Raw genomic sequence first — 12,611 nt, forward strand, 5'->3', positions numbered from 1 at the left:
CAAATTGTGCAAACAAATATGTCTGTTCTTGCAAAATATGAAATCTATGCCAAAAGGAAATATATTGCACCTTTTTTTATTAGTAGAAAAAATAGGATCTTTAAAAAAGGATAAATAACATATTTGTTGAATTAAGTCTTTTATATATGGGTGTAATAATTTTCTGATCCCTCAATAAAATTCTTTTGGCTATTCCTCACATCTGATGCAACCAATACTCCTTAAAAAACAGATTACACAATCATGCAATATAATTCAAAATAATATTGATGTATTTAATTTGAAAACATTTATTCAGAAATCTACTTACAAACGTTGCTCAAAAAACCCTCCAAAACTAGGTATATGACCACATCATATAAGTTAATGTATCCTCAAATTTCTTACATCACCACCACCATCAACAAAAAATACAGTCCATCCTAATACAGCCTTTGAGTCTAATAGATTAAAAGCTTTGATGGATTAATTTCAACTTTAGATCCAAATAAGCAAACCTATTATTTTTAAGGACTTGGATCTATTGATGTTCTATTTATTTCATAAATCATTAATAAGTTTAAATATATTTTCCTATTTTTGATACAAATTCAAAATTCCAATTGGCTTTTCTTGCTATATAATGACCCAAATCATTGCCAGGATATAAGTAATAATTTGCCAATAAAAACCTAAAGGTTGATATTCAATTAAATTCACATGCCATATAAACATAGATGATAAAATAAATTATTAATTTATTAAACAAATTAATATGGCTGCTCAACTCACATATACTGTAGGTGACTTTGGTTTGTCCAATGATATTTTTAAAAGTCTGGTAAATTAAAACTTCCTTCTTCAAGAGATAATCTCAACTTAACCAATAAATCCTTGGTAGCTTGTCATGCCACATTTAAATCTTCTTAAATCAGGCCACAGTCAGCTGTCTTTAATTAAGATAGTTATTTCCTTAGCTGGCAAGGAACTTCATTGAGCATCTTTGATTGCTTTCTGATCTGCTTTGGCCAAGTCTGCCAACCTGGAGGCTGTACTTGAACATCTGACTGTTCCAGCTGTTCTAATGCCACCTGTGTTTGATCAGGTCCAGGTGATTCATGGCTGGTGTCTCTTGAGGCTGACATTCCAGAGGTTATGTTGGAGCAGCTTTCTCAAAGTCAGTCTGAGTTTTGGGCCATGACACAAAGGAACGTTTGAGGGCTCTTTACTCTAGAAATTTCTGAAAGAAATATTATTTTCCTCACATTTGCAGATGATTTTTCAAAATATTTTTTAATTGAAAGTTGAAATATCACACGAAGGAAGGGAGGGAGGAAGGAAGGAAGAAAGACTTTTTTTGCATTGCAGTCTAAGTTGTTTGACTCCCATACATAAATCAGCAGGAACTGAAGCCAGTTAAGACATCCCTTTCTGAATTTCAATAACTTCCTTTGCTTTGATCATAATGATAACCTGTTATTTTACATAGGCTGTTCTTTATACAATCCCTGATTAACGTATTCCTTGGCTTCTTTACCTTTCACACTTTTACCAGAAAATTAAGTACCAAGAGCTTTTCTTTTCAGGGACAGCTTGGATGTAACCATTTTCTCACCTTAAATGAGATGCAAGAGGAGATATTTAATGCTATCAAGCCAAGTTGGTTGCCAAGGATTTGCCCCAAGCATGGAGGATTATGTTGAAACCTTTGTGCCAGTATTGAAGCACACTTCCATCTGAATTGTTCTTAACAAGCATATTGGATAACATCTGGATATGAAGATATCCCGAAGAATGACATATAAAGATAAGTGCAAATTACAAAAAATTAATAGCTTAAAGCAAGGTGCTAAAAACTAAAACAAATGCTTCTTAGTTAGGGGTTTTCCCAAGTTAAACATGAATCCTGCTTAATTTGTGAGATGCAAGTAGGAGAGATGGATGATTATCTTAGGTTGCTGATTAATATCATCAAGATAAAAGAGATAGTCAAGACATTATAAACAACCTAAATAAATAAACAAACAAAGCAACTGAAAGAAATCTATTATCCCAGGATGCAAATTGAAAGAGAAGTTGGAAGCATCTCCCTTAAACAGAAACAGAAGACTCTTGATAGAGTACCATAGCCTACAGAGGTTAACTAAGTAGACATTAAAATTTATTTATTTATTTATTTATATTAATTAGTCACCCAACTCCAGAGGGATAAAGTACATTTTCTCATAGATAACCACAAACTAGTCAACTCACATTTTACCCTATCTGTTATGTGTACCCTGCTCATATTGTTAATTTATGGTTCAACTTCAACATGCCATGTAAATCTAGAAAATTGGCCTGAGATAAATTACGGTTAAATTAGCCAGGCATGATCAGACTGCATTACATGTATAGCTAATGTCTGGGTATTTGTATAGATAAATACTTCAGGCTGTTGGAAATACATAAGCCAAAAAATAATCACTTTAAATATTTGTTTTGTTATATAGCAGCCACCAGCCACGGTGCACAGGAATTGAGATATTCTTTCCCATTTTTCCTAGGAAATACTGACAGTAGTAGGTGATGCCGAGAATTAAAGATCAACTACTGTTGCAGTGCCAAAGGTTGCAACTCCATTTACATTACAGTATGGTAGTCGTAATACAGGTTGCTACTGATGCAAGTGGCAATCTTCCTGTTGCAAAGAAACAAGTCTTGATGGGCAGTTGTCATTGGGTCAACCATGCAGGAAGGAAAAATGAGTTTCGTTCATCATTCCAAACTGAATTTTGCTGAAGTAGTAGTCCACAAAGCAAAACAAAACTAGAGGCAGTATACGAAGATTTCTGCTATAATAGACACAGGGAAGGCTATAGTTTTTAGAAGCCTCTAGCTGATTATTTGGCTGTGTAGCTCATCTTCTTTTGATTATTTACTCAATATTTTAATAGGGTATTCAATCATGACTTTTTTTTATTAAAAAAAAGCAAGCTGCCTGAACAAAAGCAAATGTCTCCAGCAAATATGCTACATAAACCATGTATTTTGCAAAGTGTTTTTGGCCAGTCAAGAGAAACTTATGCAAATAATCCAGCTGGCAAATTGAAAATCACGTGCCTCATGAAGAAGAAATATAGAAAGCGGAGAGGATTAATTTGTTCAAAAGTATTTAATGAACTTGTACGTTCCAAGTTTGTATTTCAGTGCACAATGAATTGTATCTAGGCCTGGAAATGAAGAAAGTTTGAAACAATAGAGGATGATCTTTTAAAAGATTTATAAACAACGACTTTTGAAATGGATGAAGGATTTTTCTTTCTTTGCTAGATTATAGATTCTTTGTTAGATTATATTCTCTCTTTCATCCAGGAGTTTAAGGCAACTTACATAGAGATTTGCTCACAAGAACCCGCTGAAGTAGGTTGGGTGGAGGGCAGTCAAGTGTCCAAAAATCATCTAGTTAAGGCAGGATTTTCACATAAGTGGCCCATCTATTCCTATTCAGATTTTGACCATCCATCCAAACACTCCCTTCCATTCTTCCACTACTGCATCAGATAATTATTCTATCCCTTCGGCCTTTTTGGATAGTTTGTGAGGAGCTTTCTTGCTTTATGGATCATTTTTCTACAAAGCTTTTCTCCATTTGTTTGTGAGTTAAGAACATTTTGATCAGAAACTTGGGAAAATAGCCCATTCTTAACCTACAGCAGTCTTTTCCATTCAGAAATTCTGGATGACTGATCCCTCATTATCCAACCTGTCTCAGGTTTATGAGAATTGTTATTTCAAACATCCTGGGGATGGTTTTGTTTTAAAAGGCACAGATAACTTTAGGGAATATAGTCCTGCTAATAATAGTTACCAACCACGATCAACAGGGACACTTTATTCTTACATGCTAGGAAAGTAAATGATGAACTTCACAAGGCAGCTGACACTCCACCTGAGGCAACTTCCTAAGTCCACTATAGTTGGACTGAATAACATTGAGAGTCAACGTACTTTTTTGACAAGTCATTTATCACATAGATGAGCTTCCTCAGGTGCTCTCTAGAGCGTTGCCCTTAACACTGTGCTGAAACCTTCCTTGTGGTTTCTCAGAGCCATTTTTCCCTGGTAAAGAGGCCTTTCTTTTTCTAATTTATCCTCTCTAAGCTTGAACATTTTGGATTTTTCTTGGCAGCAAAAGTGCTGGTTTTGCTGCTGCTGTTTTTTTGTTATGTGTCTTTTCATTGCTCTGAATGAAAAATTTCTTCACTGACTATCCATCTTGTCCAGAGAAGAGAGCATAGACCAGTGGTGGTGAACCTATGGCATGGGTGCCAGAGGCGGCACTCAGAGCCCTCTCTGTGGGCATACATGCCGTTGCCCCAGCCTTACCTCCCCCCATGACCCCCTCCTCTCCAGCAGCCCCCCTGAAGGAGAGTTGCCCCGAGCGAGGCCCACACGGAGCAGCGCAGCCAAGGACATGGCAGCCAGGCAGCATAGACAAGACTCTGCCCTCACACCCTATTGTGCACAGTTGATGCTGCAGGGCGCGAGCAGAGGGCGTGACTGCCATAGCGCTGCTGGGCTGCCTGGGCGATCTGCGGTGGGCCCTGGAGGCAGTGAGTGGCCCTGCGGGCAGGCGGCGCAGGGGATGGGGGGGCGGAGCACGGGCAGGGCAGGCACTCGGTCTCTAAAAGGTTCGCCATCACTTAGTAATGCTATAATTCTAAGCATATTTTTTTAAAATACCAGGCTCTAGCTGTGAGTTCCTGGTGAAAATATTCTTCTCCTTCTCTAATAAAAAAGATGAAAGCAGACATTTCACAATCCTTAAAATCCACCTCTAATGTATAACGGGAATAAAGGCCATGGGGAAAACTTAAGAAATTTTCAAAAATGCTATGGGCAATAGAGATAATTAAAATGTAAATATCAGCCTCCCCTAATCTGGCTGGCACCCTTGTTATGTGCTGAATTACATCCTCCCAAATTCCCAGCCAGTATAGCATGATGCTTATTTGAAATTCATGGGGTTGGTATTCTGTACCCTCTGAACAACATAAAGTTGGGAGATGCTGACATTTATTGCTTAAAAAAATAGAATCTTCATTTACCGTATATATCTCAAAGGACTCATTGGACTATTTGAAGAAAGCTAAAATTAATACAAAGATGAAATTTATGCAAATACAAAAGAGGAGCCTTGGAAGAACAAAGGATAGCTGTGGCAAGAAGCTGAGATTCATAATATATACAGAGAACTTATTTTATGTGCATCATGATAAAAGCAGCATCTTACTTAACCTGAGGACCAGTTGTACCAGACAAATATATATATATATATATTTCTTATATAATTTTATCAAGGATTTTAATTACAACAATTAAAATTTAATTAATTAAAATTAAAATTAATTAACATTTAATGCAAAGTCAAAGAAAAAAGAATAGAAAGAAAAAGTGAAAAGTGAAAAGGAGAAGTAAAGAGTAGAAAAAAGAAAGAACATAGTAAAGAAAGAAAAGAACTATATAAAAATGACTTCTAACTTTCATCGCAAGTATAAACAAATTTTTGTAACTTCACGCCTTCTTAATTTACAATCAAGGATATCTTCATCCCACGTCCTATCTCTTATTTATAAACAGATCCATCTTTTTAGTTCAAGCATGAGTAGGAAGTCTATTAAGGGATACCAGAAATAACATGTCTTATTTTGATCAGACAAATCAACTTTATATTCCTTTCTTTTACTTTTAACAGTCTTAATCTTTAGTCCATTCAAACAACGTAAACTTCTGACTTTTCGTTTCTTCTTTGTTTCTTCATACAAGATTTTTTGAAACTTTAACAAGCCTCTTTTGTAAATCCAATTTAAAAAAATTATCAAGGTCCCTCTCTTGGTTTGTTATTTGTATTTCCATTTGATTTTTGAAACATCAACCAATTTCTTCTGTAAGTCCAGTGAGTTTTCTTTTCTATGTCATTCCTGTAACCTATCATTTGTAAATCCATTTTCAATGCTATCTCTATCTTATCAAATAAAACGTTTCTTTCACAACATTTTTGAACATACTATATTCATAGAGGCAAACATCATTATTGACACGGTTGCTATTAACTTTTGATTCGATTTTTAAAATTGTCCTTCAGTATTTTTAATGCCATAATGTTTTGCATCTTTTATTAGTATCAGTTAATTAACTATTAATCGGACGTGTATTTTCTCCTTTAACTAAAATCTTTAGTTCCTTCTAGTGTTCAATTTTTAAAATTACTTACCGTTATTGTGTCCTAAGAAAAATCCAAACAAATCTATTATCCGCAAGAAAAAGTCTTTATAATTAATTCCAAAATCTTATTCTAAATGTATCTGGATCCTTAATCTGTTTGCAACTTTCTAAGATCAGTCTTATTTAGTTTTATTTAGTCTTGTTCATTTTTTTAAAAAAAAAATCTTAAGGTTATGATTAAATTTTGACTGATGTCTAGAATTGAAGGCAAACTGACCTTTTTCAGCAATCCAAAGGTCTCTAATAGCTTAAAAGTAGATAACAAGCCATTTCTGAATCTGTTTTGAAAAGAATTTAGTGAACTTAGTGTCCTTAAAAGGTGCTGATTGTGGGGATGAGCAAGGACCACTGTCTTGCGATCATATCACAAGGAGCAACTGTTCTGAGCGCATGTAGGTGATCTCCCATTGTCTCCCTGCCTGGAGAAGTTTTGAATAGCTTGTCTATTCACAATCATTGGCTCCACTTCAATCTGCTATTACTTCCTCCAGAAGTCATATTGGACAAATATATCTAGTTAATTTTCAAAATTCTTCTTAGTGCGCAAAATTTTAAATACAAATTGCTATGGACAGAAAGTTCTGACTGACTGACCATAACTGGGACAGGCAACTATGTTGCTGAGTGACACAGTCTAAATGACACATCAAATGATCAGATCATACTTATCAGTCATTAAGCAAATCATAAAGCGTAATATTATATGACCACTACTTGCAACTTTTTGCTAGCTTCTCCATTGACTTTGCTTGTTGGAAGCCAGCTGTGAAAATCTTAAATGGTGATCATGTGACTGTGGCACTGTGAACTTTGTACATGTGTACCAGTTACAAAGTGCCCGAATTGTAACTTTGAACAGTTTGCTGCATAAGGCATCAGCAAGTGAGGACGACCTGTATATTGAATAACAGGCATTCTATAGTTAATGGATAATAAATTAATACAGGTTGGATGCTAGTGAAATTGGAAAGCATAAAACAGGAGCTGTTTATTTAAAATTAGAAGAAAGTATTAAAGAATGCTTAACTAAAGCATTAGGAAAACATTATCCAAACAATTAATACTTCTTTGACAACTTGCCAGATCTGTTTGTGATATATTAAGATAACTTTTATACTTCTTTTGGAGCTTTATTTCCCATAGCACAACTTTATATCTTTCTGTTTTTACTAAATGTAGGCTTTTTTAGATTTTGAATCTGAATGGAAATTCAGAGTCCTCTTAAATCAGGGGAAAGTGCAATATACCATGTAATCTCAAGAATAGATACAAACTTTATTATTTTTTTTCATTCTCAACTGGTAGCCCAAATTGCATTATTGAGTGAGTTTGAGAGAAGGCGTTAAATCTCATGTAAGAGCCTACAGAATCCTACTCTAGTCTTTCGCTAGAGCATCCTGTAGAGATCTTAACACAATTATATATTTCTGTTCTATTTTTTTAATCCCAATAATTATATCTCCGTACTATATGAGACTGTACCATTCCATCTTACAGTGAGAGCAGGATACTTGGTTATCTTTTCTTTTCATAAGGCCAAGTACTTCTTAGAAGAGAGGAGATTTACTTTAAAAGAACATGAAAGGTATCATTTGACTTTTCATATGATATTATTTGTGTGTGTGTCTAGATGGAAATGTACAAGCTCTTACTGAGAAAATGTTCCCAAGTAATTATTAATGTGAAGCCTTTTTACTTTCCTCTTCTGTAACTGAGAAACATTCATCTAAATAGAGATAATGGAAATCTGGTCGAATATTTTCCATGATTGGAATATAGCTGTTCAAAAAGAATAATAGTAACAGAAAGGGATGAGTATTGTACTGTACATTAAAAATCTGCTATCTCTTACAGAAGAAGCAACCAGATGGGTTGGCTGAATTTTTATACATTACCTTTGAAAAACCTTGGCAAACTGGTGAAAAACCCATAGTTTAACTTAAAAGCATTTTTTAAAAATGCAATTTAACTCATTATGGATGTTTCTAAAACAAATTATATCAAAAAATATTTTCTTTTTTTGAGTAAATAGCTCCATTAATAGAATGTGGGAATGATGTAGATCCAATTTATCTTGTTTCTGCATAGCAGCTTGCAGATTCAGTCAGATTAACAAGCATGGTAAATGTGAGCTGAATGGAATGCTAATTCAGTGGATACATAGCTGGTTTAGAAACTGTATTGAAAGAATCTTCACCACTACATCTTCAGTTTGATGAGAAATATCAAATGGATTGTCAGTTCTGAGTCTTGTACTCTTCAGTATTTTTTTGAAATTTATGACTTAAATAAAGAATGAGAAAGTATACTTATCAAATATGCAGATGACATAAAATTGGGTGGGGTAACTAAGATTCTAGAAGACACCCACCTATTGTTAGCTAAATATATTTAAAAGATAGTCTAAAATTAACAAAATAAACCTTCAGAATGAATTACAAAGTTCTTCACTTATCAAACAAAAAGCAAGTGCTTCATTAGAGTGTTGGAGTGTGATAGTATGTAAAATTGACTTTGGTATATTAAAAAGAAAGGAAGAAAGAAATACTTTCAATCTTGCCAGTTCTGTTTAATGTAACCTTACAACAAAGATAGGGCTGATACTCCTGATTGTGTTTCCTGTATACCTCAAAGGGCTAACATCAAACTTGCAAGATTCAAAATATTTATCCCGTCCTCTCTTTTTAATCTACCAAGGTCATTCCCACATATCATCAGTTTACCTGTGGAATTTGAATAATTTATTTAAATGATTTAGTTTGTTTGTTGCCCATCTCACTTTGCAGTGATTCTGAGGGGTTTAATTTACAACATTAATAGACAATAAAACTATGATAAACAAATATTTCTAATAACAGTAAAATTACAATTAAAAAAATTAAAAGAAATCTTATTTCAAATGGAATATGAGACAAAAGTATGATGCAGGTACCAAAACAAAAAGTAAATATAATTTTAGGTTGCTCCAACAGATACATGATAAATAATGATTCCATTCCATACAAATAACAATTCTATTCCATACAATCAGATACAACAGAAGTATATCCAGTTCTAGATATCACATTTTAATTAAAGAACTCGTTGACACTGTAACAGAGAAGTGCAAAAATGATAATTAGAAAACTATAAACTAAGTGTTATGAAGAGATTTAACTAGATATGTTTAATTCTCAGAAAAGACCAAAGGGAGATATAATAAATATAATAATTCAGTATAATTCTTTACCTGAAAGGATGTTATATAGAAGATAGTTGTGCGGTAATGAATTTAAATTACAGGAAAGCAGCAGATGCAATGTAAGAAGAAACTGTAAAAGCCTAACTGTAAAAGCAGTTTCATTATGGAGCTTATTAATTGGAGAGGTGGGGCTTCTCTTCATTGGATATGTTCAGTGGAGACCAGACAGTCATTTGAAAAAGCCAGTTTGGTCTAGTCAAGTGATTAAGGCACCAGGCTAGAAAGCCAGAGACTGTGAATTTTAATCCCACCTTAGCCATGAAAACCAGTTGGGTGACCTGAGGCCAGTCACTCTCTCTTAGCCCAGCTCACCCTGCATGGGTAATGTTGTGGGGAAAATTAGAGGAGGAGGAGGGTTTATTCAATATTTTCATTGCCTTAAGTTATTTGTAAAGATAATAAAGGTGGGATATAAATAAATAAATTATGTCTCCAATGCTTTTAGATTCCTACACCAAACAAGAGGTTGGGCTTAATGCATTAAATGACCCCTTCTAATGTTGTTTTTCAATGATTCTATGCAATGTTGAGATGAAAAGCTCTGAAAGATAACTATTCTCCAGAAAAATGATACCTTTGACAAAGATATATTAACTACAGCATTGATTTGGGAACTGCGTCATGATTGCTACAAAGTCTTGACAATTTTTCCGTTTTTACCTACTATTTAATACAGCTTGTGAGCAAATAAAAGAGCGCTGCCAACATCCACTCAAAGTTCTAAGAACTGAGAGCCTCAGCTGGAGCAGAGTTACAGTGATATTTTTGCATCAAACAGAAGACTTGAGCCAATGTAATGCACAATTAATTGGAATGTATCCTTATGGATAAAGTAAACTAGATGTTCATTAAAAAGGATTCAAATTCAGAGACTTCCGGTTTTGCACCATAGTGCATGGCCGAGCGATTGTGGAGCAGTCCCCTAAATCAGGGCTCCCCAACCTTGGCCACTTTATGACTTGTGGACTTCAACTCCCAGAATTCCTCAGCCAGCATGGCTGGCTGAGGAATTCTGGGAGTTGAAGTCCACAAGTCATAAAGTGGCCAAGGTTGGGGACCTCTGCCCTAAATGTCTGCTACAGCTCTGGAATATGAAAGTGGCCTCTTCTGGTTCTCTGATCCTATGGTTTCCCTTGGCTTACTAGAAAATGAAACAGAAATGATACAGGGAGACAGATTAGAAGTACATTTGTCCAAATACAGGTATGAGCTCATGTCTGAGTTTACACAATGGCAAAAGTGTGGTAAAGCATCCTTATTTCTCTTATTGGATCAAGAAGGTTGTCAATGCTTTGTCTGCTTTGAAAATCTTATTGCCTGGCTTGAAAGAAGCAGATGTATGCTTAGTTTTACCTTCTGATTAAATTAACGTAATGCACTCTACTTCAGATTGTCTTTAAGATTATTTAGCAGCTAAGTTGGTTCAAAATGCAGCAGCTCTCTTATTGCTGGATGAGAACTGTACTTGCACATAACAGTAGTGCTGCAAGATCTACACTGGTTATAAATAGGCTTCTTAATGAAGTTGGTTTTGACTTATAGAATCAATATAGGTTGGCACTCGGGATTTTGCAGGCCATGAACTTTAAATGAAACTTACCCATTCAGCATGCACATCCTGAGTAGGAATGCAAAGGTTTCTCTCCTATTGGAAATATAAACAGTGCCATCATTCCTGATCTTTAGAAAAGCTCTTACTATGGGGTTGTTCATAAGGGACTTTGGTTAAGATTTGCAATTGGTACTTTTAATATGTCATTTTAAATTTAGGATTTATGTATTGTCACTATACATACTAATGTATTTAGTCAGAAACTCTATTATATTCTACTATGAGTGTAGTGGTACATAAAACAAACAAACATAACCTGTACTTTAGCACTAGCACTGATGATATTACCTAGTTTGGGTAATGAAACATCTGCAATGAGCATCAAGGATGCCTCATTTCAATCCCAAGTCACAAATATTCTCCTTTATTAGGGAAAAAAACCCTTCTTTGATTTATTTCTAATCTGCATTTAAAATTGTAAACTAGTGATAATTCTGACATATCTTGTGGCAGGAAATCTATAAGCTAATGACACATTGTATAAAGAAGTTAGAAAGTGGGGTAGGGGGTCTAATTTTGAAACCATTGTCATCAGGATTCACTAGGGTGTCACACTTAAGCTCAGTGTACCAATATTTAGTATAGCTCTTCTCAAACTAAAATATTCTGCATCTGGTGGATACCACTTAGCTGACTCCATTCACTTTCCCCATGGGACTGTCTTTTCCTTCCATTCAAAGTTCAAGTCAAGTCCTTGACCCTTGCATTTATATCCTTCTGTTCTGATCTACAAATCTCTCGGCTGTTGGGTATAATATTTCCTCCCCCCATTATCTTGATTGTCCTTTTCTGCATTTTTTTTTTTAAATTTTACACTATCTTTTTTAAAGTTCTGGATTTGATTGCACTCTTGACAGTATCAGAGTGAATTACCACTGAAATACTATTATTTCATCTTTCACATCTGGAATCCAAGGATGAGAGTGAAAATGAATCTGTATATTATATCTATTTTACATCATATATAAATTCACACACAATGATAAACCAAAGCTTGCTTTATTGTGATTTATTATATACAAAACAGGTTCACACAACACTATTGTTTGCTAAACAAGAAATCATGTCCTGAAGATTCACCAAAATCAGCAGGTACCATTATCAGTGCCTTTTCAATGGGGATCCCAATTTCTGGAGTTCTCTCCTTAGATAAAATGAGTTACCTATAAATGATAATATACCCAACAATGTGTAATCACAGCTGCCAGTTCTTCAGCTGGTCTTGGTCGTCATTAAATTATTCAAATTATTATGAATCATCGCAGTCAGCCAGATGTTCAGACTGGATTTGGCATTTTGTCTACCTATCGAGCCCTTACCCAGGACCTGGGATAGGCAGATGTGGATGTTTGATGGTATTACAGATATCGTCGCAGGATGGAAGCAGTTCCTAGTAAGGCCGCCTTTTGCAATTGACTAATAGCGAATTTGTCAGTGCCAATGGTGTTCAAGTGGTGCTCCAGTTGTTTTGGGATTGCACCCAAGGCGCCTATTACTATTGGTACTACCCTT

The sequence above is a fragment of the Protobothrops mucrosquamatus genome, unplaced genomic scaffold (genome assembly GCF_001527695.2).
Source record: "Protobothrops mucrosquamatus isolate PMUCROS unplaced genomic scaffold, P.Mucros_1.0 scaffold411, whole genome shotgun sequence".
NCBI classification, from domain to species: Eukaryota; Metazoa; Chordata; class Lepidosauria; order Squamata; family Viperidae; genus Protobothrops; species Protobothrops mucrosquamatus.